This window comes from Cygnus olor, chromosome 2, assembly GCF_009769625.2.
Source record: "Cygnus olor isolate bCygOlo1 chromosome 2, bCygOlo1.pri.v2, whole genome shotgun sequence".
NCBI classification, from domain to species: domain Eukaryota; kingdom Metazoa; phylum Chordata; class Aves; order Anseriformes; family Anatidae; genus Cygnus; species Cygnus olor.
Window position 1 is genome coordinate 155,433,193 of NC_049170.1, and position 25,795 is coordinate 155,458,987.

The 25,795-nt window shown below is 42.2% G+C and overlaps 1 protein-coding gene across 2 annotated transcripts in view; it reads right to left on the reverse strand.

Moving 5' to 3' along the window:
- Nucleotides 1-25,020, reverse strand: part of FAM135B (family with sequence similarity 135 member B) — a 206,780-nt gene extending 181,760 nt beyond the window's left edge. For both annotated transcript variants that reach the window (XM_040547333.1, XM_040547332.1), the window contains exon 1: nt 24,806-25,020. The gene's annotated coding sequence lies outside the window, so the exon portion shown is untranslated. The remainder of the gene's footprint in view (nt 1-24,805) is intronic.
- Between the last annotated feature and the right edge of the window lie 775 nt (nt 25,021-25,795).

Consider the following 25,795-nt stretch of genomic DNA (forward strand, 5'->3'; position numbering starts at 1 on the left):
ATTTAGCTCTTGAGGCTCTGACAGCCTAACATATTTAGTCTTATAAATAGAAAAACATTTGCGTCAGCCACTACACTATGTTAATTCCCTAAATTGCCATATTTTCATTACTCGTTATAAAACATCCCTTTTTCCCCCCTCATCAGGGAATGATCTCTTGTGTAAAGGAGATAAATGTGGTTAACAGTCTAATTAATCCTCACGTTAGATCATATTTTCTTAGAAGGAACTACTTAAATTTGCAGAAGGCAAAGTAAGAATACTAATGAAACGGAAGCTCCCCTTTTCCAAAAAGGATAGTTTGGACTTCCTGTACCCCTAAACCTTCCTCTAATTGCAAGATTTCAGACATTATTCCTTTCAACCACAGCATTTCCATTCCCATTTCTGTGGAGGAGCTTGCAGAGATGAGTCCTCTGTTAAACCACTCCTACCAGAGTGAATTCTCATATAAGCAGCTCCCATGACTGCTCCACTGACTGAAGTAACATCCCTTCACTCTTTCCGTTCTACCCAAGTTATCCGCCACATTACAGGATTTTTATTGTATCATCAAATAAACTTTGCAATGCAAATCATCAGAACGTGTGGTCTCACCTGTCTCTCTTGGCAAAAATATATTTGAATGTTCTACCATAGGTGACCTAGTATTATAACCAACAGGGTTATTCTCATTCACTGGATGACAGTCCAATAATCAGACAACTATCAGGGTATTATTTCACAGGGCAATGAAGCAGTAATTAATTTGTTAATAATTGTGCAGTGCTTTGAAGAGGTAAATAGCTGTAAGTGCTGGGTACTATAATTAAGAAATTGCTAGATGCACACAAACTGGGGAAAAAAATAAAAATTCACATCTGAAATGGCTACAGAGATATTCACCCTCCGTCTGTGCTAACTCTTCTTGCAGCAGCTATTGATTGCCCAACAATAAGCCTCTGAACACTTAATTCTGAAAAACTAGCAGGTGAAATCCTGGTCTTATTCAAGCCAATAAATTTCTTGACCTGACTTCAGAGAGTGCCTGTCTTGACAAACTAACTTTCATGGTGGTGTTTGTCTCATTTAGGCACCAGCGGATCGTTTTAGGTAAGCAGACTTCTGAAGAAGCCACCTCACCTGCCCTCAGTGACTGACTGGAATCATTGAACGCATCCATCTCAGGTGCCTCAGCATTACTGCAGGGGGGAAGCAGGTATGGAGAAAAAGCTTCTCTGCTTCCATGCCTGGGGATAGGTTTCAATAATTTAAATTACCAGAACCAGTTGAAACTCCTTAAATTTTCACTATGCGGATAGTTGTCAGTGAGTGTACTTATATCTCAAATCAAACTGAATTCTCGCGTCCAAGCAGGCCCTGAACTCCTTAATTTGTCTCATATTCACCATTACCATTAAAGTCACTCTGACAATTAATTGGCCAGAAAGTGCTGCCACCTCGCTCTGCATTGATCAGAGGAGGACAGTGACCTGCAGGAAGGGGTGATTTGGGCACAGATCAGTCTGTCTCACCCCTGAGTCATTAACAACTCAAATCACCAGTGGAGGAAGAGCAGTGTTACTGTAGCTCAGAAACTGTACAAAAGGTACAAGGGAATTATCAGTTGTGGTCTACTGGGTTGACAAAGCCCAAACAAATGCTTCTTTTCTGTGTGTCAGACCAGAGAGCTCAAGTAAAATGCTGTCTCAGAGAAGGAATCAAGTAAAGTCATATTTCTACTAGTGAAGAAGCACCAAATGGAATTTGTTTCCAACACCTAAGAAATTGAATTCTGTTTTTCCAGACAAAACGTGATGCTGAGGTCAACCTGGAGACATGGCAATTCAAGTCCGGTTGCAGTCTAGCCTGATTGTGGAGACAACATCCAGAGTAGAGGGTGTCCAGGTTAATAGTGTACAAAAATTGTGCCTGAACCTGAGCAAACTAATCCACAGGGAATTAGACTTTGCTATCTGCAATGCGCTCCAAATCACTGTGCTTTGTTTTGTGGTATTTCTTCATGCTTTCTGTCAAACACTGAGTTGGCACCACTGGATTGATTGCTCCCAAAATGCGCTTCCTTGCATTTCTAGTAAAATCAAACAAATTTAAGCAGCAGTTCAGTTGGCTTTCAAAAGCATGCACAGATCTACTAGTTTATTAGATTTTGTGGCAGTCGAAAAGATCTGCAGCCTCTCCCCAGTCCTCCAAATAAATCAGTGGGCTGAAAAAAAGCATTTTTCATTATGACAAACAGTCGCTTCAGGTAACATAGGCATGTGGAATGCAGCCACAAAGCTCAGGTACATGAAAGCCCAAGACTCTTCGAGGCTCATCACAACAGTAGGGAGCTTGCTGCAGTAAGACGCAACTTCCAGCTTGCACACAGCAAGGTAGGCATAAAAATAGAACTGGCTTGCTTACTGAAAGCTTTCTTTGTGTTGGGAGACAGCCACTAACATCTAGGAAAATGAAATGAAACAAAAACGATCCTTTGCATGAAGAGATTTGGCCACACGAGACCGAAGAAACTCTGAAATACAAAAGGAAAATTCACTATTCCTCATCCTCTTTTTTTTTTTTTGTCAGTTTCAGTTATCATATGACAAAATGGGTTATCCTGAACAAGTCAGATGAGGCAGCATCCCAAGTAAGCACAACTCAGACATACACCGCAAGGTCTTTGGAGACACAGAGTGCAAAGACCCTGATTCTGCAAGCAAAAACAGTGTAAAGACAACGTTTTTTACACTATATATGCCCCAAAAGAACCAAATAAACAAGGTAATGCAGGTTTCCCACAGCTTTGCAAAGACATCTGAAGTATCATGTTTTTCTTTTAATTAGTTTTTTTTTACTAGTGAAGGTATCCTATTTTACTATTTTTTTGTTTCACATAGGAAGTTTCTTGCCTCAGCACACTACAGAAGACACTAGCTGTTTTAAAGATACATATGTTCATGTTCATGATGATGATAACTCTGTCTTGGAAAGACAACGTTATCATCATCAACTTCACTTGGCAAAGCTTGTTAACATTTCTGTGTCTTAACCAGCCTAATTAAGGCTGCTTTCTCCTGACTTAAAAGATCACTGTTTAAAAAAAAGGAAAAGGAACCACCTCCCAGACTTCCATGTAGTTTCAGGAAACACGCAGTGTTGTATAGAATTTAGTGTATTTGCGCAAGCTAGGGTACAGGTGAGATATTGGCTGAAACACGTTCAAAGATGAACACCCTGAACTCTGGGTATAGCTACCATGAAAACAAATAAATCAAATTGAACATGCATCCAATGTGAATCTTCACCAGAGATTCACTACTACAAAGTGCAAGGTATTATGTCTATCTTTCTTCTTCTGCGACTGCTATCATATCCCCCAGATATTCAAAGATAAACCTGTAATCTAAGAATAATCAGACCCAAGACAATACGAAACTGACTTCTCCGTTTGACAGCAATCATAGGAATGTGACCCTCCTTGAAAAGTAAACAAGCTACATAATTAGTCTGCTACCTTGAATCTCTCATATTTCTCATTTCAAGGAACATCAGTCACTACCATCCCACATTACTTCCATTCCACGCTGGCACAGCATCCTTCTTAGCATTATCACAGAGCACTACTTTTGTTAGAAATGCCAAATCACATAAGCAAAGTGATACAGAGTATTGTTTACAACAGTGTAAGGAATCCCATAATGTTTTATATTTCCTGTCTAAATTATATATATGTTTCCACTTCACATCTCAGCCTTGGCAGGCTCAGAATTAAGCTTAGAGGCGCAGTTAAGAGATTAGTTCACACCCTCACAAGATGCTTCTATAACTCCAAGTGCCACTGAACCAGTCAGGTGTTGGAAGATAGCTTCCAGATCACAACTGCACAAGTCAAGGAACCGCACACTTTATAAAAGCAGCTGGCTATTAAAGGATGTCAGAGAGGAAAGGAAAGATGTAATCTCGAACCTTAAGGGAATGCACACCATTTAGCTATCACCGTCTCCTGGCTGGCTTGCTGACTGATGACAAGAGCTACAGATGGGAAAGGTGGGAGGGAGTTAAATGGAAAGCTGTCCAGCTCTTACACTTACCAGACTGTCAACAGCTCTTCTCTGTTACTTTTTATGCAGTCTTTTTTTTCCCCCAATTTCCCTAAGAATTATTATTCATAGCTTTAATTACTCTCAATTTCTAAGAAACAACTTTGAAACAGAAAACAAAGACGCTGGAGTTCTCTGCTCAGTGAGGACCACGTCACTGATTCCCACCAGCTTCACAGGGACCCTAAAAGGTACAGTAATAACAATTCAGCACAGTTTAGGGACAGCTTCTTTCAGGGTGTGGCTGCCCAAAGTTCAAACATGAACAAGAGAGGACCATCTTTTTTAAAAAAGATCCACACCCAAAAGTGATCTGTTTCTCTGAGCTCCTCCAGTGATGTTTTGTCTCAGCCTGAAACTCAGCAATTCCCTCAGATCAGCCTGTACACCTGGGGAAATCTAACTAGCTCTCGATTTTAAATATGACATTGTTTTCCTTCCTTACCTTCTCCCCTCCTACCTTCAAAAGCCAGTTATGCGCAAACTGAACTAAAACGAGAGTAATAAGGTTTGACAGATATCTGAATCCTAAGATAATATCTCACCAAGGCGCTAAGTCTCCTGAGCCCATTGTAATAAATAAATGGCATACTGTAAAACACAAATGAGCATCACTGTGGCTGTGATTTCATTGTCCCAATGGGGGACCTGTGCCTGGCACTAGGCCAGCTACGTAATTCAATACAGAGAGAGAGTGCACAAATGGACCTCGGGAGGAGGATCGATTTTAATGTAATCCCATCTACTAATCAAAAGAGACTGAAGGATTAACATTCACTAGGAAATGTCTGCTCAAAGTTGTCATAGTTTATTGATAAAGATAGCTTTGTTTTAATTAAGATACAAAATGCCAGTTCCAGGTCTAATTTTAGCTGCAAATAATCAGTTATTGATGATGTGTCTGGCTGGATTGTTTTAACCTACCGTAGAATTACATGTTTTTCCAGATCAGCCAGTGTGGACTGCTTTTCCATGCTGCAAGAAGACCACATTCTCACAGTCTTCATCCCCCAGGCACGACCACTCCATAGCTTATTTTCCTGGTTTGAAATGCATTGTTGGCTCTATGCTAAACTTAATTCATGGCTCTTCATCCACCATTGTGCACCCACCTGCAAGACTGTATCCCGCTTTATATATCCTGTGACGTGCTGAAAGCAGCAAGCTGATATGTACACCTCAAAAGGCCAAACGATGGCTCAAAAAAAAATAAAGATGTGTCAAAGATGGTAAGTGTGTTATCTCCTTGGACAGAGGAGGAAACACTACATAGTCTTGTCTGGGTGAATTTTGCAAGATGAGCAGAACTGAGTTATAAGAACACATTCAACAATGCACAAGACCTGTACCTTCAGAGCCCTGTGCCCCACCCTCCATGGTATTCTCAAATATTACCATCTGTAAACACTAATCCTGTAAATCCTTTTGTCTGCGCTTATCATTCAAAAAATCCAATCACAGAAGCACCCACTCTCAGTGGAACTCTGCAAACTGATGGGACCCACAAGAAGCTTTATCCATCATGCGGGCAGTGCTTGCAGAAGATCTTCTCCATACAGATGGTGTTTCTCCTCGAGTCTCAGGAGATAACCACAGGCCAAGGCTTAGTTTTACACAGCTGACAAATCTCTTCTGATCTAGTGCTATAACACACAAACCACAGTCGGGCTGAGCAGCAATATGTGGAAGGGCAGGGTGTTTTACTGCCGTGGGATGTACAAAATCATTTTATCAGCTTCCACAGCTCTGAGTTTTCCTCAAAAAAATATGCAAAGTTTTACTGAAAATCAAACACAACACTCCAGCCTCCGCAAGATCATGGGGGCAAGCATGGACCCTCTGACATAATTTCACCATGTTTGGCTCAGACCCACATTTGGATCTGATTTTGCATCTGGAATCTCTGACAGTGGTAAGGGGGGTATTGGGCCACATATACAGATAGCTTCATCCCATTGATCTGAAATGCTAGAACAAATCAGCATTTGCTGATTTGAGTCAAGTCACAGTACATAATTATTCCAAACATTTATGTTCAAGGAGCTACATACAAATAGCGAGGCCAGTGCACAGACAGTAAATCTTACACTCAGCGTGCTAAGCCACATAGCTTTGCAGCCCAACAGTTCCTCTGCTGATCTCCCACTTCCATCACTGGGATGGGATGCTTCCAAAGCATGATTTAACTCAAAAGCTCAGGTTTTCACTTTTAGACTCAGCTGCCTCCATCCCCCTGTTGCAGAGCTGTCAGTCCAAACTCACCCCTGCTCATTTCCCGGGCCTGCTGACAGCTCTTTTATTCTTACCTTGCCAGAATAAAGCACGGGGCCTATTCCCCTCCCACTCACTTATTTGCAATCAGCTGGTGCAACTATGACTCATCCACTTCTAATACAGACTTCAGAGACCCGTTCAAGGAGTTTATTAGCTGCTCTTGCAGTAGCTGTAGCCTTTGTAATTAGTTGCAACTGCTTGGAGGGGGATAATTTTAAAGATTGCCATTTTCTTTTCCTGGGTTAGAAGTGAATGGGGTCCTTCCAATAGACAGATGGGAGAGGAGCTAAGAACATGGAAGAACTTGTGCCCTCCCTAATATAGGGGGGTCTAGATTGTAAAAGAGCTGCAGGAGAAGAGAGAGTGATGGAAAGCCCCATTGCTATGGAAAGGTGATGAGATTTTGGTGAAGGAAACATTGCTTATAGGCTGGAAGGAAAAGAAATGCAGGTACAGAAAGGGAAGACAGCAAATTACAGAAGAATATAGATGATCCCGTTTATTTTACTAGAAAATACAGCAATCCCAAGCCCACCTAAGATGAAGGGGCTGAAGATATGAGATTTCTGTGTGACTTCGGTTGTTTTCAAGGACCTGTTAAATTCTCCAAGCTGAACAAGCCTCTGAGGCTGCAGCACACGCTTTTTGCTTCCCAGAGAGACAGACACCAACACAAAGGAGGAAAGGAGTTACACGCTTCTTTTGAGATGAGGAAGCAAAAGGACAGATCCTCTTTAACATCACCTTCCCAAATTGGGTGGGGGGGACATGGGGGTGGAAGTGTGACAAGTGCTTGTCAGGCCGCACCAGGAGCAGTGTCTGGTTCTGGTCCCCACAATTCAAAACAGACAGACTGGAGAGGGTCCAAAGGAGGGCCACAAAGAGGATCAAAGGTTTAGCAAACCTGCACCATCAGAAAAAAAAAATGAAGGACTTAGGTCTTTTGATCCTGGAATAGGGAAGGCTGAGGGGGGACCTCATCACAGTATTCCAGTACTTAAAGGGTGCCTACAAAGATAATGGAGGCTCTCTTCACGTCTTCACAAGGAGTCACATTAAGAAGACAAGGGGAAATTGTGTGCAAGCTGCATCAGAAAAGGATTTGTCTTGATATAAGAACATTTTTTTTTTTTTTTTTACAGTCAGAACAATCAGTCTCTGGAACAACCTCCCAGGGGACATGTTAGAATCCCCATCACTGGAGGTTTTCAAGATGCAACTGGACAGGGTGCTAGATAATCTCACGTAGGCTCCCTTTTCCTATGAAAGGTTGGACCTGGTGATCTTTCAAGGTCCATTCAGCCTGGGCTATGATTCTGTAAGAAATACGATTTCATTTTGAGAGTAAAGTAAGAAGGAAAGGGAAGAGCTACCCTCCAAAACCAGAGGTGATGGCACAGCTCTGTCTTGTCTAATGGGGAGAGGGTCAAAAGGGAAAACAAGCAGGTTTTGGAACAAATGGAACAAAAAGCAGGAACAAATTGGCAGGTTCCCACGCATGGGCAATAGAAGCAAAGAGAAAGGAGCCGAGGGCAAGTCAGCAGGAAGCAACAAACAGCATGTGCCCATGAAGCTGGACACAAGTAGGACAATCCCACTACGTGCTGTAAACCAAGTGAATTCAGGCCCCACTCCTCATGGCAAATAATGTCGGGACAGGTTTACATGAAGCAGCAACAGCACAATGCATTCACAAGGAAGTGGCTGTGAGATTATTTCCCTTGTTTCTGTGGTAATCTACTATATGTGGACATGGAGATAAGAATGGGCCTAAACACTATGAGAAGTCCATTATATTGAGAGCTAATCTACATAGCTCTGCTTCCATCCTACACTTGACCTAGGAGAGGTTATAGAAGATGCCAGCAAAGAGGAAAGAGTGGGGTCAAGCCTTGAATGGACACTTCTAAGTTGGAAGAAGGAAAACTGTCTACTGGAGCTTTGTTACCTTTAGCCTTCATGTTTTAAGTGTGCCATCATGAACACTGGAGTTTTTAGCTGCCTTTCACAATCTCAGCTACACATTAAAGGAAAATATTAAACCCTACTAGGGCATAATGGAGATTTTTCTTGAGAAGGGAATGGAATGTTTTCATAGAATCACAGAATATCCTGAGTTGGAAGAGACCCACAAAGACAACTGAGTTCAACTCCTGGGTCTGCAGCACAGGACCACCCAAAAATCAGACCATATACCTGAGAGCATTGTCCAAACACTTCTTGAACTTCAACAGGCTCCGTGCCATGGCCACTTCCCTGGGGAGCCTGTTCCAGTGCCCAACCACTGTCTCGGTGAAAACCCTTTTCCTAATATCCAACCTGAACCTTCCCTGATGCAGCTTCATGCTGTTCCCTTGGGTCCTGTCACTGTTCAGAGAGGAAATCTACTTTTAATCTACTGTGGTAAAGCAGATGGGTTTCCTTTGAGCCCTGAAGAAGAGATCGCTAATAACCAATTTATTATAGGGCAAGCTCACCATGCAGGTGGAAGGGAGGAAACTGCTTTCAGCTTTGTTTTCTGTTGCTGTCACAAACGTCTTATTTCTCTGTGTATACACTGGGGCCCAGCATTCTGCAATGCCTTTATATTTCCTTCCTTCTCTTTTCAGTATAAAGTTTAATTTCAGTATAGTCATTTTCTACAAAAAAAAAAGTGGTGCTAAGAAAGTTAATTAACAGTTTTTAAAATATATACATTACTGCAGAAGACAGCACGCGGCACCAAAACCAAGCTATCTGAATGCCTTTTAGCAAGGAATGCACTGTGACATTTAAAAAGCAAAGCAAAATACAGATAGAAGCCTATGTACTAGAGTCTAGTGTTATGTGCACTATGGCATAACAATTTCAGCACTAAAAAAAACCTTAAGAATGTCTCTACATACAGATAGGGGTTTATGAACCAAGAAATAGATGTCAGAGTTCACCTTTTGACTTCAAACTACCAGAGACAAGTACAGCAAGCAGATATGCAACAGCAAGACCAATGAAAGAAGATTCAATGAAAAGTAAAAATAATTCTGCAATGAAGAGTTACAGAATATATTTCCCGATGGGCAGGTTTTGTCATAATTGCCCTCAGATATTGCTTCATGCAAAAATGAATCTGATGGGAATCTTTCCACTTTTTTCAGCCTCTGCATCAGGACATGAGAGATTTTAAATTCACCCTGTAACTGTGAATGTTTTCACTGGCTGTGAAAATGAACACTATTTTTTTCTTCCATTTCTTTAAATTCTTCTAAGCCCTCCTTTTGTCTTTTTGGCAACCTTCATGGTTTAAAAACATTTTTTAATCTACATTCATTGTGTTGCCTTTTACTTTCATAGAATGCTGTCTTCCTCTTACATTTTGAAGAATGATAGGAAAAAAATGTAAATCATTTCTCCACTTCTTATTTTAGGTACCCACCAGCTAGTTCTGCAATGCACTCTGCATCTAGCTTGGCAAATAAGCTACCTTTCTGACCTCAAAACCAGGGTGAAAACCCATCTGCATGCAGGAGGAAGTTTTTCAATTAACTTCATAGGAGCTTAAAAAAAATCATTATCTCATTCCTCAGTAGGAGTACTCTACATTCACAACTGAAATAATATATTCATTCTACACAATGCCAAAGCATGGAAGAGTCTTCCTATCACTAATAGTTCTGGTCACCTGCTTCTGAAGCCTCCTACTTAAGATATAGACACCATAAGAGACAATGATCTGATTAAAATGCACTATTTTAGGGGATTCCATGGTTCTGATAAGACACTGAAATGTTTTGGAGAGCATGCTATAGGACCTATAGCAAGAAATTCTCTGGCTGTGTGAGTAGGTGTGTGTTTATCTGTGTTCAGACTCAAAATGAAAACCCTGTATTTCCCACAGAATTGCATGTTTGACAGAAATAAAATTTCTTAATGGATCTGAAAAATTATGTTTCAATGAATCAGCACATTTCATTTGTGTTGTTTGCTTTTTTTGTGTTTGCTGTTTTGGTTTTTGGTGGTTTCATTGTGTTTGTTGTTGTTTTCTGTTTGTTTTGTTTTAAATCTGTATGGATATTTTTTTTTTTTCAAAACAAATGCAATTTGAAATAAAAAAGGCATTTCAAAATAAAACAGCCTGAGCTTTCCAAGAGGATTAGAGTAAACTTATTTTCCGGCTTCTTCAGAAACCAAATTTTAGAAGATCAATTCTTTCCATAAGATGATTTAAATTTAAATAAAAGATTTTAATTGAAAAACATTTCACTGAGGGAAAATAAACATGATTAATTCTTATTTTCAGAAATAATCCTCATTCCAGTTCTTATGCACCAAGTATTCTATTTACTTACAGCGGAATTTTTTTTTCTGAGATAACTATACATGAAGAATATACATGAAGAAATGTTTTCTGAAGGTTCTCCCTTCACTTGGTGAGAATTCATTTAGAACTCAAAGGGTATTAAACATTCTAGTTATTTATTTCCTTCGTACATTACCTTGTATTCATCAACAGAGAATTTCTTTTTCCTTCATACAGATTTGTTAAGTTTCTGCACACTGAGTTTGGTAATTTCACATTTCCTACCATCTTTACTACTTCCTTGATCATCCCTTTTTTCTGGATCACTGATTTAATATATTCAACACTGATTTGGGGTTCACAGTAGTTTTGCTGAGATTAAAAAAAAAACAAACAAAATAAGATAAATAAAGTTCTTAAAATTAAAAGGAAGCATTTTATATTCTCTCTCAACAGTTCCATTTCCCCAGACTGGAAAAGAGAAGAAAATTAAATGAATAGTTTAGATTCCTGCTGATAACCCACCTGTCTGATCTGCAGGACTTACCAGAGCAACCACAGAATTAAAGTGAACAACAGTTGTGCAAGATCATTGATTATGTTGCACAATGGCAGACAGAGAAGTAAACAACCACTGTCTTTTCAATGTGTTGTCAGCAATGCGTAATTAGTATCCTAAGAGGACACTAATCAGGAGTGACAATTTTTGGAATAAGGTTCCAAAATTGTGGTATGCTTTACAGAAAAGCAAAAAAACACACAACTGGAAGATCAGTGTTTTTGTCCCATCAGATCCCCTATTAGCATCAGTGTAGTCATGCAAAAAGACTGTCTCCTCACAGGCTGGAGAAGAGCCACAACTTCCACCAGCAGCTATAGCCCATCACATCAGCATTTGTATGATCATCTCAGCTTGCACCACCAGTCACAATCCGTGAGGACACCACAGATCAGACCAGCAAGGCATGGGAGAACAGATGCCACAAGAGCTGTTGGTGTACAAAGCACAGCAATCAATACCAGAGAGGCACCTTGACTGTAGCTCATCTACAACTTCCATTTTGACAAGTCTGTGTGTGGGTTAGAGGAAGACAGACACCTATCTGAAGCTTGTTTTATTGAATCGGGACTTCTCAAATCTTTCTCAGTTCTACACACTTGAGACTTCAGTTATTCATCTGACATACTGCTGCTCTCCTTGCCATGAATTAACCAAGACAAAGAGAGCTGGGCAATCACCACCAACATGAAATTAAACAACAGCAAGTGCAGATTCTGCACCTGTGAAGGGGCAACCCTGGCTGTACGTACAGACTGGGGGACGAGAGGCTGGGGAGCAGCCCCACAGAGAGGGATCTGGGGGTTTTGGTCACCATCAAGTTGAATATGAGTCAGTGTGCCCTGGCAGCCAAAAGGGCCAACCGTACCCTGGGGTGCCCCAAGCACAGTGTTGCTAGCTGGCCAAGGGAAAGGATTGTTCTGCTTTGCTCTGCACTGGTGCAGCTTCACCTTGAACACTCTGTGCAGCTTTGGACACCACAATATAACAAGGACATAAAACTATTAGAGTGTGTCTAAAGGAGGGCTACAAAGATGGTGAAGGGTCTGGAGGGGAAAACGTGTGAGGAGCAGCTGAGGTCCCCTAGTTTGTTCAGCCCAGAGCAGAGCAGGCCCAGGGGAGGCCTCATGGCGGCCTGCAGCTCCCCCACGAGGGGAGCAGAGGGGCAGGCGCTGAGCTCTGCTCTCTGGGGACAGCGACAGGACCCGAGGGAACGGCATGGAGCTGGGACAGGGGAGGGTCAGGCTGGGTGTTAGGGAAGGGTTCTGCACCCAGAGGTGGTTGGGCACTGGGATAGGCTCCCCAGGGCAGTGGTAATGGCACTGAGCCTGCCAGAGTTGAAGAAGTGTTTGGACAATGCTCTCAGACACGTGGTCTGATTTTTGGGTGGTTCTGTGTAGAGCCAGGAGCTGGACTCGATGATCCTTGTGGGTCCCATCCAACTTGGGATATTCTGTTATTCTATGAAAATAATCTACAAGCACATTAGAAGTTTAGGCTCCAGAATGACAAAGGGCAGCCTGGGTGAGAGTCATGAAGATGTCAGCAATGTCCAGGCCCCATTGGCTCACTGTCACTCTCAAGAGCCTGCATGGCTTACTAATGGCTAGTGGTTCTAACAGCAGTTGTAGATACAGGTCTTTATGGTGCAATTCTCTTCACAAAGCTGTTGATGTGCTTACTACCAGATATACTTCATCCCTCTGATGATCAAATTCCAAATACCCTTCCCTCCCTGAACAGAAAAGGCTGTTAAGATACAAATACAATGCTCACAATTAATAGTGTTGTCTGCAAAGAACTGGTGAATAATGGAAATTTCCTCCACCAAAACGTTGCCTTTTTTTTCCTTAATGTACACCATTACATCTGCAACTACCAGAAGCATACGTATTTCTTTTAGAGAAGCTGTGTGTTCCCATAAAAGCACCCACACAAAGAACTAAATTACTCCTCCAAACAAAGGGTACTGCGTATCTGAACCACTGCAGAGGTATGCCTAAGCTGCATCTGAACAAGCTCTCTCAGGAGCAAGGAAAGGATGGCTGAGACAGGACGGTGCTCTGCTAGGGCTAAAGGACCCTAGCGAAAAGGAGTAGATCCCAGTGATATCCTCTTGTAGGTGGACATCATGCTAAAGCAGTTACAGTGCGTCTACTATCCAAGATGACTCATGGGCCTTTGCAACCTCAAAGCTCAAATGCATTTACCCAAATATGCTACACTTTTTCCAAATACACCCTTCATTCCCTAACTACATCTTACCATTAAAATCCCTTGGTGCTAACAGCTGCTTCACCATTCTTTCATTTGTGGTATGGACTTAGTACAGCTACCAGCCAAAGTGGAAAAATCATACTGAGAAAGGTGGTCTTGTGAAGCCAACCACCAGAACATTCTGGAAATGTGAATGACAAAGGTGACCCCCTCCTGCAAAACAAAAATCATTATGCCCCACATTACAGGAAACCTACAAACAAGTGGCAAGGGCACCTGGAGAAGAGGGATAAGGCTCAGGATGTCCATAGTCTATTCCATATTTTGACAGTAAATAAGAGTGGATATACCTCGCAAAGTGACAGACATCTACAGTGTAAAGAAGTCTTCCTCAGCAATTTTTCAGGTTCTCTTTTAGACAGTGGAGAAAAAACTTGAGTGTGATCTTTCTATGCTAAAGTAGGCACTTAAAAGCGTATGTTTAATGCCTTAAAAATAGCTGCTTCTCTGTCCTGTCCAAAAAGAGAAGGCTGGAATCTACTTTAGATGAAGTTGACCCCATCACAGATAACTGAGGCAAAGCAAGTTAAATTCCACCAATGACTAGGATCTTGTATAAAAAGTAAACACACATGGGCCTCCATCTTCCCATACATGGGCTAGCAATAGCATTTCTACATGGAGATCTTTACATGAGAAGGTAAGGGAAAGATGGGGCTCTGTACAAGCTTCTCAGTAAGGTGGGAGAGCTGACTTCATTGCAGTTCAAAATGTGCCCAGATGGTATGACTGGTCCTCAAACATGAGGGGGTGGGAAGAACCATGTCATTCATTCCCACTCCAGTGGTCTTGGCTGCACAAACTAACACCTCACAGAATGACTCGGAGTCAACATACATCTCATTTTCCACCTACACAACCACTGCACTAGGTATTCTTGCCCAAAGGAAGTCCACCACAGTGAAAGTACACAGAGCTGCAATGCCTCCAGGTAGTTTAACACCAAGTGTGGGATGAAGGCAGAAAAGAGGACCACTGATAATGAGACCATCATTGTTATCTCAAATGAACCATGTCTGAATAACGACCTCCATTTATAAAATGTAACATAATGGAAACTGCTTGTAACCAAGATTCACTCCACCACTCACACTATAGCTAGTGGTATATGCTGATTTTAGATTGTGTGTCTGTCTTAAGACTAAGAAATACTGTTCTTTCTAGCCAGAATAGGCTACAGGGATTCTGCTGCCAACCATAACATATAAAAGAACCTATAAAATTACAGTCACACACTAAGGCATATGTCTCACATTTAACTTAATGTTTATCTTGTCAGCAAATCCAGCTAGGACATGCCAACATTTTGTTTCATTCATGCTGTCTTCAAAATCATCTGTTTTAGGGAGGAAAAGAAGGGGAGAGAAAAGAAAGTGCAAGAGAATTATCAAAATATAAAAACAGAACAAAATTTGACTTAATCTTACAGTTAAGACTCAAAGCTGAAAGAGCATTGTGCAAAAGACTCAGGCAGTAACAGCATTCCCCTTTTCTCCTCTCCCATGGACTAAAGTCGTCATCCCTGATTTTTTATGGAAAATGAGCAATCATTCTAAAATTTGCCCTCTTCACATCTACAATAGGAAGTGGACTCCTTGACTTCTGCTAAACCTCATTCTGCTAAAAGATCTTATCATTGTCACTGCTGAGGAAGTCACCTTGACATGCTGTAGACCTGGCATCAGCCACTCCTGAAGAGCACATTCATGACAAAAATCAATTGTAATGCAGATGGAAGCAAAGGAGCAAAATGACAGCTACCCCTTTGGAAAATATCTAAGATTTCTGCATTAATAAAAGCATTTCCTTACATAAAACAGCTTACAAAACTTAATAATTCATCATAATGAATTATTTAGAGAGATGTGGACCGAGTATGTTTACAAGTCCCAAGCTGTTTTACAAAAGGGAAACATTTATATAATTGGTCCTCAAACTCTTTCTTAAATGTGCTTACAATGAGAGGTTTCTGATTATCAGTGGCACTACTCCTGAAAGCAAAGATTTTTTAAACTGAGATTTTGGTGGGAAGAAGGGATAAGAGGAAAACAACTAAGTAAGGTGATTATTTTCTAAAATAATCTTTTCTAAGTAATTGGTGATTATTGATGCCAAATGGACGATTCTTCCAAAAGCCATCCTTCAAACCTTATCTCAGGTGTGGTAAAAGGTCTCCAAACCAGACAATTAAATCATTGACCTGAGGCACTATCTCCCCAAAGAGTCATCTGCCATGTGAAGAAGCAGGGCAAGCCAAACCCATTGGGCAATAAACATCAGCACTTCCCCCTGGCAAAGCATATTCCACAAGTCCCCAGAGGAAGCCATTTACGCCTAGGAATAAGACTGCCCATGACAGCCCGAGGATGCTTTTGATAAGTTCGTCCTCACCTCTATCACACTCTGCTTGGCACTCTCCTCTCAGACCGTCTGCCACAGCTTCCTCTGGGTATCTCCATGGTCAGAAGTCTCCGTGGAAATGCTCTTTGCATGTACTCTCAGATCTCTTCCCTCCCTGAATATGATCTCTTCCTGAAAGCTCCTGCTGACCCTAGTCCTGACAATTCAAAAGCTTTTACAGGCTCTGGGTGCTCTTTTCAATAGAGATAAGTAAAAAGCTGAACTGAAAAAAGCCCACAGAGAGAGGGTCTGAACCCATAGCTGACCCTGATTTCAGCAGAAAATTGGAATAGAGACTTCCTGAGGTTCCTTACAGCCTGTGTTATATGATGAACCTATCCTATGAGCAAAAATGTCTTTTTGCTATTCACTTCATCAAAGAAGAAGTAGAATAACAGACACAGAAAGAAGCTAAGGCTGGCCAAAGAGGACAGGCAAACAAGCTTGTCATTCCTGCTGCTCCCTTTATCCAGAGTACCCTCAGACTGTAGAATTCCATCCAAGAGGCACCTATTGCAGGAAAAATAACCTCTGTGCTCTGCCTGCCCTGTCTACAGCTGATCCCCCTGACACCAAGGAGTCTTAGATGAGATGCAAGGAAGAATCGTGTTCTCAGACTTTCTGGTTGTAATACATCACAAAAGGAAAATAGGTAGAAGAAAAGCTCAGGTGCATCAAGTAAAGGGCTTACCTTTAGGTTGAATCTTTTTAAAAGCTCTGTTAGCTACACTTCTTCAAAGAACATACTGCCATTTTCTGCTCCAAGGCAAGCACCTGTACTTATATAGTAAGCAGACACCTGACTTTGGGAAGGAAAGCAAGGTACAAGTGCTAATACAGCCATGGTTACTCCTCCCACCTGCAGGTGTGGTGAGCAAACTAGCCACAGTCATATCCTTCTGCAATCCTAACCCAGCCACAGTTGTCTCTATCTCAAACCAGTGAAGGATTCCCACCACAACCAGGGATTTATTATCCATAATGCAGGAATTTCAAATCAGAGCATTCAGCCCTTGCTTCTTGCCTTCATTCTTTTAGGCCTATGTTGCTCTTGTGTCTTTTGTCCAGGGACAATGCCTCATCATGTGTGCCCAACAGTTAATTCTCTCTTTTCACTGAGCGCCCTTCTTTCTCTACAGTGTGTGCCCCATCTTTGATCTACTATCTGACAATGCAGCAGATACTCTGTGTTGCTTGGCTGATTCTGGCATTAGAAGTGTCTTAATTAAATCTAACTAACCTATTTCAGGGTGTCCCATCACTACTGCATCTGAGCCACTCTTAGCTTATTGGCATGGAGACTTCAAAGTTCATAGCAGAAAAACATGTACATGCTAAATCAAATTTCACACTCAGAAAGCCCAAGTTGACAGGCTGGGTAAGCTCTGAAAGGCTGCAGAGAAAAGTGTATAAACCTCTTTGAGCACCAACAACCCTTATGTAGTGAAAACTCCATGGCTCCTAGTTCAGCTGGGGTTGTGACATCTGATGTTTATCCCAAAGCACGAGAGTGGAGCAGAGGAACAGAGTAGCCAAGGTTACACCCCTCTCCCTGCTGCAGGTCACTCCCACCTCATTGGGTGCTACCCTGATCAGGTTGTCCCACCCTAGGACAATCTGGCTTCTGAAGTTACCCTACATAGCTTGTTTATGGCTCTGGATAATGGTTAACTTGCTGAGGATACTAATTAACTTGCTACAGCGGGCCTAGCATGCATCTGAGGTGGAGCTTGACGGTCACGCGTGTGGGTCACCATAGAGGACTGCTGATCTAGCAGCTGCCAAAAATAAAGGAAAGCCATTTCTCCCTGCTGCCAGAGCCCAATGTGTGTTCAGCATGTGCTGCTGTAGGCAAGAGTTATGCTGTTGGGTATTTTTAGTTCATCTAGCAGCAACTATTTCTGCATTCCAATTTCTGATGCTGAGTTATCCCACCTTCTGTTTCTCGATTAGGGTATTATTATTAGCTACGCAAAACTGATGAGCTTCTCGACACGGCAAGTTTAATAAAGCATTAATGTCACCCACTACCAACGCAAGTCACCTAAAGAAAACAAGGCTTAATTTACAGTGCTACTAAAAATTAGCAGGAGTCTGCTGATCATTTCTCACTAGATTTTCTTTCTTCTTCGACGATGTTTCTTCCCTCCACAGACAAAAGATTGATGCAATCTAAAATATCCTCCCAAGGTATTCCTTCCTTCCCTACCATGAAAGATCATATCCAAGCACTTTTAACATAACATGGAATTACTATTCCTTCTCCTTTTGGTCCAATAAACAGATGTTTACTTCTTGCAAAAAAAGAGTAGCCTTCCTGAAATGACTTCTCTCTACCTTGTCCCTCTTCTGCCTCCCAGTGGCCCTGACTTTGCTGCTCAGTTCCCCACACAAAGGTGAGGAACGTTCTGGTGGTCATGACATTGCCAGCTAAAACCGGACCATGACTTTGATCCATCCAGGACAGCCAACAAAAGCCTTTCCACTGACGGGGTTCAGGCTTCCACTCCTTTCTCAAACAACAATCTCTTTACACTCTTGTGCATTATCTTTTCTCCTGAAAAGCCTTTTGTGCATGGAGATGAATCTTGCTGTTTCTGAGGTCAGTGGCAAGCATCCTCTTGACTGCAGCAGTGAAAGGACCGGCTGTCTATAGAGCAAAGCACTCTAGAACCTAACACAATGCAACTTTATTTTTTGTAACATCTACCCTGGCCAACTGTACCCTCACACAGCTCAGCTTAAACACAGCTGCAAAGGGAGAGGGAAACAGAGAAAACAATGAAGAGACATGGACAGAAAAGAGATGCCTTCAGCTGAGATTTTAAACCAAGACAGGCAGGCAAAGAAAATAAATAGGACTGCACTGCTGCATGGCATAGAATAGATTTAAGCAACGTGGTATAGTCTATAAACACCTGTAAGAAGTCCCTTGCAGCAGCAGACACTGCTCTGCTCTAATGAAATCCATCTGCCTTGTCCCACAGACATCTCATGCTTTAAGGTGTGGGATAGTCAGAGTCCTAGTGGCACGCAGGAGCTGTGCAGATGTAAGCCGGTGCCTGCTGAACTCCGGTACTCAATCACACAGAGGGTGGGTAGCTGCCACAGTTAACAGCAGCTAGCAAGCCTGTGTCTTGGGCTCAGAACCTGTAGCTCAGAGGGTTAAGTCTCTGCAGAAACAAAATTATCAGCCAGAACACAAATTTTCTTAGATCACACAAATCCAGAATAGGGTTAGTCAAAGGAACATGATTTTCCAAATTGTTGTGTTGACCCATGCTTCCCCATCTAGAGCAAAAGGGAAGTTTCCTTATGCAGACGAAATCATTTCACCATGATTTCGTGCAGACACCCTCAAAGCTGATTCTCACAAGTCAAGTGCATTTTTAGTTAGATCAGGAGGTTACACCATCCACATGCATCCTCTGCCCTCAATAAAGTCAAATCACAGCCACTGAGAAGCAACACAGGATAGGAGTGCGAAGGAGAGGGAGATAATATAGTAGGAATGGAGATTTTCATATTGAAACACCCCACTTGTAGAAGATTCAGTGAGGGAAATACTGGTCCTTTCACTCTCTTTTTGAAATCATTTTCAGAAAAGAGGCTTCCTTTTCCTACTGTTCAATCTTCAAAACACAGTGTTTTTGGCAGTAGGGGCTGATAAATTGACACAGACGCAAACAATGTTTCACTCAAGGTATATCCTCCAAGTAATACTCATGTTCTTTTATGCCATAAGAAACTAATGGTACACTGCTTTCTAGCCTCAGAAATAAATTCAATGTTAGCGATATGTTAGAAGCTAAAATTACACGTTAAAAGATTCTGGCAGGGCCAGATTCTTTCCCAGTCACACAGATCTGGATAGAAATAAAACAGGAGAGATTTGTTTGCCCAACTAACTGGACAAAGAAAGAGCCTGCTGCTCCCCATGCTGCTAAGTGATGGCAGCAGATGAGTGGTCCCTCCCAAGCCAAGTTACATTAAGAAAACCCCACTTGTCATTGTGCTGCGTGCTGTGAATCCTTAAAAGCCACACTGTTACCAGGAAGACAGAATTTGAAATTTCCATGCAAAAGAGACAGACACCGACTTCTTGAAGCACCACTGCTATGCATTAGCAATACAGGTCTGTAGTATAAAGACTAACATCTGCAATTCCTGCTTTGAAGTCCCATACGATGTGTAAAGTCTAGCTTATCCATGACAACACCACATAGCTACGAAAAAGTTAGAACAAATTAAAAATAAGATAAATATATCTACTGGACACTGATCAGAAAGTACAAAAGCAAAAATTTTGTAAATACATATACCAGTAGAAGGTCAAAATAGTGCTTAGACAGTCTTACATGTATAATCCTAAAAATGAGAAAACAGACATCACATCAAGGACACATCAGAAATGTGCATCTACCTATAGTGTCTCAACTGCAGTAAGACAAGTAAATGGTGTGGCTCCCTCTGCATCCATGGAAGATGAGCTTTGTTTTTTCTGTGGAATCAGCAGAACCAGAATCATTCTTTATGTGATGCAGCCACACAAATGGCTTGTTTCAGTACTGAAACAGCCACATCTGAGGTATGGGTGCTCCAGTCACAAAGAAACCACACCAAGGCATGTCTGATCTGGGGAGAGAAGTGGAAGTGCCATGAGATTTCTGGGAGGTCTGTGGGAGGACTGGAGAGAGCATCCCCCTCTGCAAGGGATTCTCTGCTGATTCGCGTCAACACATGAATGTCAGCAGCATCTTAGCATAGAAAAGGAATTCTCCCTTTTTACACTTTGTTGGGATGCTCCATCTGCTGCAGTCAGACAGGGGAAAAGTAAAACTGCTGAATAACAGCGTCCTTAACATTGCAGGCACTAATAATAGGATTAGAGAGAGAATAAAATTATATCTTTTTGGATTTAGATTTGGAAGAAGCCAACTTATGACTCACTCGCCTGACAAGTTGAGATCAGGCGTGCCGTGGTGTTGACCTTCTGAAACAGGACTCCGATCAGCCCAGCAGTCACAACCGCTGCGGGTTGTTTCAGCCCATTACCTCCCGGAGCAGTGTTAGCAAAGGCCATGCTGCACCACAGGCCCTGCTTCCCTTGCAGCATGTCAGGAGCTGCCAGTGTGCAAGGATGGGAACTGGATGCAGGGGAGATCAGAAGAAATGCAGTGAGACACTTGTGCTATTCATGCTTTTAGACGCACTTTTCTCAGTTCCTTCTAACTGTGCTGCTGGGAAGCATGGGCTCACAGATCATCTCACCAAGCTGGGGGGAAGGTCTTAACCCATCATCAAGGAAGCTGGTGGACCCCAGGAGATGCTGAGCAGAGGCTAAGAGCATACCCTACCTGAGCCAATAAATGAGAAAGGAGTTACAACCTTTTCAAGTGAAGTTATGGAATATAACAGGACATAATAGAACAGAATAACATAGTTAAGTTGGAAGGGACCTACAAAGATCATCAACTCCAACTGCTTGACCACTTCAAGGCTAACCAAAAGTTTGGTGTCTGCTAGGTGGACAGCAAGGTCCAGGTACAATTTGAACTTAAGAACCTGCCAATACCAAAATGATCACCCAAAAAGGATGTGTGGTGGCAAAAAAAAGAAAAAAAAAAAAAAAAAAAAAAAAAAAAAAAGGTCACTTCCTTATCAAGACCACAGCTCCAGCTAATTTCAAGGGGAACAAGCAGATATGGAGTGTCCAATCTTTGATGAAAGGATCTCATCCTCCCCTAACTCACTGGGAAAACTTTTATTTTCCATGGTTACGTCTGCCTCATTAAGCAGCAGATCTAGCCAATCACCATATAGTGTAAAGGCAGAGAATTACAATATTGCAACAAGGAGAATCACAAAGTATGATTACTGAGTGGAGTAATAAAAGGCAGTTTACGCGCAGCCTCAAAATATAATGAATAGCATTGTCAAACTAAATGCAGGGTACAACATTGATCATCAAATCTTCTCTTGCCTCGGGTTACTACATGGTGGGATCTGGAAAACGGCAGCTTCCTTATTTAAAAAAAAAAAAAAAAAAAAAAAAAAAAGCCCTGGCTGCAGCATTTCAGAAATGCCTGTTTCAACCTGTTGGCAAATGCTGACTTCTGAACAGCAACTATTGTACAAGTCTTCTTTTGTTCTGAGCTCCAAGAGACACAGCGGGTGACTAATGCAAATAAGGATCTGGATTTTAAAAGATGCTTAATAATATCATTAGATGCAAAAATAGTTGTTTTGTTTTGGTTTGGTTTGGTTTGGTTTTCCCTTAGAAATGCGCTAGTGAACAACACTAAGTGGGCATCAAGAGACCAGCTGTTAACAGCTGTGCACAAATCAATAGAAAAACTGTTCTCTTCCATTACTATAGAAATAAAATATAATAGAACAAGCCATAAGGTAAAATAAAATCAAAATTAAAATAATCCCTCCTAAGCTTTCCAGTTTAAACAAGGGAAAGAGGTATAGAGGTGAGGGACACTAATCATTAAAAATTGGTTATTTGAGGTGGGAAAAATCTTTGATGTTTACGTTGATATCAGATACAGTGCCCTGACTTTCCAAAAACACACAGCACTTCACAGTGCTTTTTCTACAGAGGAATTTTATAACAAAACAGTGTTTATGAAAAAATGCACATCTCCTGCCTTTCCCAGAGCCATTTCCAGGGGAAGTTTTGCAGCCCCACAGCAGTCAAAAGTCTGTGCTTGAGTTCTCCCTTTCTCATACTCATCTACCCACAGCTAGTAGCAAGTTAAGACCACGTAAGAATATTTTCAGGGTGTTAATGTGTAACACTACAAAAGCCCTTTGACCTTCAGTCATTTGCTTGTGCTGGTAAGAGATGATCACGGCTCCATGCCATACTGAGGTGCGCTTTAGATCTCCGCAACACGTATAAACAGCATTTTAATCCTGTCTCTGATGTCTTCGTGCCCAAAACATGATGAGGTTTGTGCTCTTTTTAGAGGCAATTTCATAGGTATTTTTATTCCCTGTTACTACCAGAAGAAGTTTCAAAATTGAAACATTCTCTGATTTGAAGCAGACACCAAATCTCATGCAGAAATACCCTGTAACGTGACTAGGTTAGTCCAATGTCCTGATAACTGTAGTCTTACAGTGCCTCTGTTTAAATAGCACAAGGATCCAAAATCATCCCCTTCAGTTAAACTTCATGTCCGTGAGCACTGTTATTAACATGTGTCAAATGGCCCTTTGCAGACCCTTAGTGATGATAAGGTCAGGTTCTTAAGGAAATTATTTTGCAAATCAAAGCACTGATTCCAAATACTTGTCCCTGTTTTCTTTTTCTGTCCCTCATCCCATCGAGTTCACTTGCAATGGGACATAGGTCCCAGGTGATTTTTACAACATTTCTGCATAAGAACCAGGCGTAAGGTCCTGCCTACCCAAATTCCTTGCTTTCCTGTAGCTTGCAGGAGGAAGGTGTTTATGATCAGATAGCAAAGGTGGGCCCAATTCTGTGTTCTGTTCTATACCTCTTTGGGAAATCACAGGTTATCTCCCAGCTCCAGCTGATTTTAGGGGGATCTGCAAGCAAGTAGCAAAACACAGGACTGGGACAAAAAAAAGCCCTGTGATTTTCAAATCAGGTTTCACGTGAAAGACAGATGCCCCTTGACTGTGTTGCTTGGCATTGGGTCATATCCAGACTGTCCCTACAGTATAAATAGGAAGTAGAGTTATGACTGTATCATATTCTGGGACAAGCTCAAAAGCCTTCTATTAAAATGCTTATCATTATTAAAGCTAGGGGCATTTCCAGCTATGCAGACAAGGATGATTTGGGGAGGACAGGGGAAGATAAGGACACCAGACAGGGAGAGCAGGGGGTTATAGAAGGAGACAGAGGCAGCAGCAGCAGCTCTCATTCTCCTCAAAGCTGACCAAAAAAAAAATAATAATAGTAATAATAAGAAATATATACATATAATACTAGTTACACGGAATAGAAAAGAGCTCTCTGCAGTCATTACATAGCAAACACTTACGGCTTGGCTTAAACTTGCTTCTTATTCTCTCCCCCTCACGCTCCCCAGACATGTACACACTCATCCACAGATATTTGCCTGCACAAGGACACTCCACAGCTTTGGATCCCTTCTGTTTTTAAAATGAAAAGGACTGTCCCCATATACCTTTGGATTAGAGCTATTATTCCTACCTTTTAAAATGCATTCAATGCGTGCTTTCTCATACACAGATGAAGTGAGCATCACTTACTGCTTGGCCATCACACCCACGTCTTTAAGAAGATACATTTATTCTTCTGCTTAGAAGGTGTAAAGGTTTAAGAGATATTTCTGTAAATATATATGTGTGCATATATATATATTTACAGATATGATTGCATTGCTATTGCAATGACTTAGTCTGGCTTTGAAGCACTTAAGGTAAACGTGCCAGTTCTGGACTACGGTGAGGTTGCTAGTCTTGGCTATTCATACACCTCTCTGGTTTACAGCTCTCTGCTGGATATGATGAGAAAGATTTATTTGTGGAGTGGGCAGAGACAGAAGTGCGTTGTCGCATGAAATTTTTTTTAAAAGGTTATTAATTACCATGTCAACCTTTGCTGTGCTGCTGCTGCCCACTTTTATTTCGGAAGCACAGCCGTTCGGCACTCTTATCACACTGGGTTCCCCAATCACCCCGTTTTCAAACAACCTCTTAAAATATTATTTATTATTCCTTATACATCAGGATGGAGGAGACGGAGAGGGACAGTATGGCAGAGACGGGAAACACGAGCCAGAAAACATGCTTGCCTTGAATTGTCATCGCCCTGCTGTTGGAAGGGGAGAGCCGGAAAAACTAGCAACAAACACTCGCACGCAAACACACGCCAGGCACACACCACACCGATCACGGGGAGTTTGCGAGCAGCCCCGTGGCTCTTACCTGGGTTGTCTGGGATCCCTCTGCAGTGCACCTCCCTCTGCTCCCTCTCCCCTATTCCTGCCCCCGGTGGGAAGCAGCGGGGCCGGGGCCGGTGCTGTGGCGGGGTGACGGTGCAGGCAGGGGACGGCAGGCGGCTGGCTGCAGCCTGGGCTGCCGGGCTCTGGCTCCTGCCAGGGCTGCTGCTGCTGCTGCTCCTGATGATGCTGAGGAGGAGGAGAGCGAGTGAGGAGGAGGAGGAGGATGCTGGCGGTGATGCTGTTGCTATGGTTACCCAACTCGGCGGCGCGGAGCTGCTCGGCGCAACAGCTGCCCCAGCACCCAGATCTCCTCCTCGGCACCCACCGAAGGGCCCTGGGTGGACGGGCACGGAGGGGTCACCCCAAAGCCCTTCCAGAGGGAGGATGGAGGTCGCTCGCTCTTCGGAGCTCGGAGAAAACATGCAGCAATGTGTCTAAAATGTTTGCACGGGAATAAAGTCCCTGCACGCTCCTGGGTGAAAAGCTTGCTGCCCTGTGAAGGTCGAATACCAGCTTCTGCGAGGCCAGGGTTTTATTTTCGGGGCTGCTCTGCATTTCTGTTACGAAGGGAACAAAACAGCAAAGCAGAGGAGGGGAGTAATTTTCAAAGTTCCTGTTCTGATGTAAGTTTGGACTTTTTTCTTTTAAAAGGAAGGTCAGTCCTCTTTCTTTAAGACAGGGCTTAAAAGAAGGATTTTATTACCATCTTTTGTAAAGGTGGTTTTTTTGTTTTGTTTTGTTTTGTTTTGTATAGCGAAACCCCCTTACGAGCCAATTCCTTGTGAGAGGGATAGAGCTGCATCCTAACAGAAAACACTGAGAAAAAAATCTCTCTGAAAGAAGCCTTCTTACACAGCCCAGGACACTAATAATTCATGCCTAATTACATGAAGCAAACAAGCTGAACTTTGCCTTTCTCTAGGGACCTGAAAATAAGAAAGGAAAGAATCCAAGGTGGGTTGGCTGCCACATG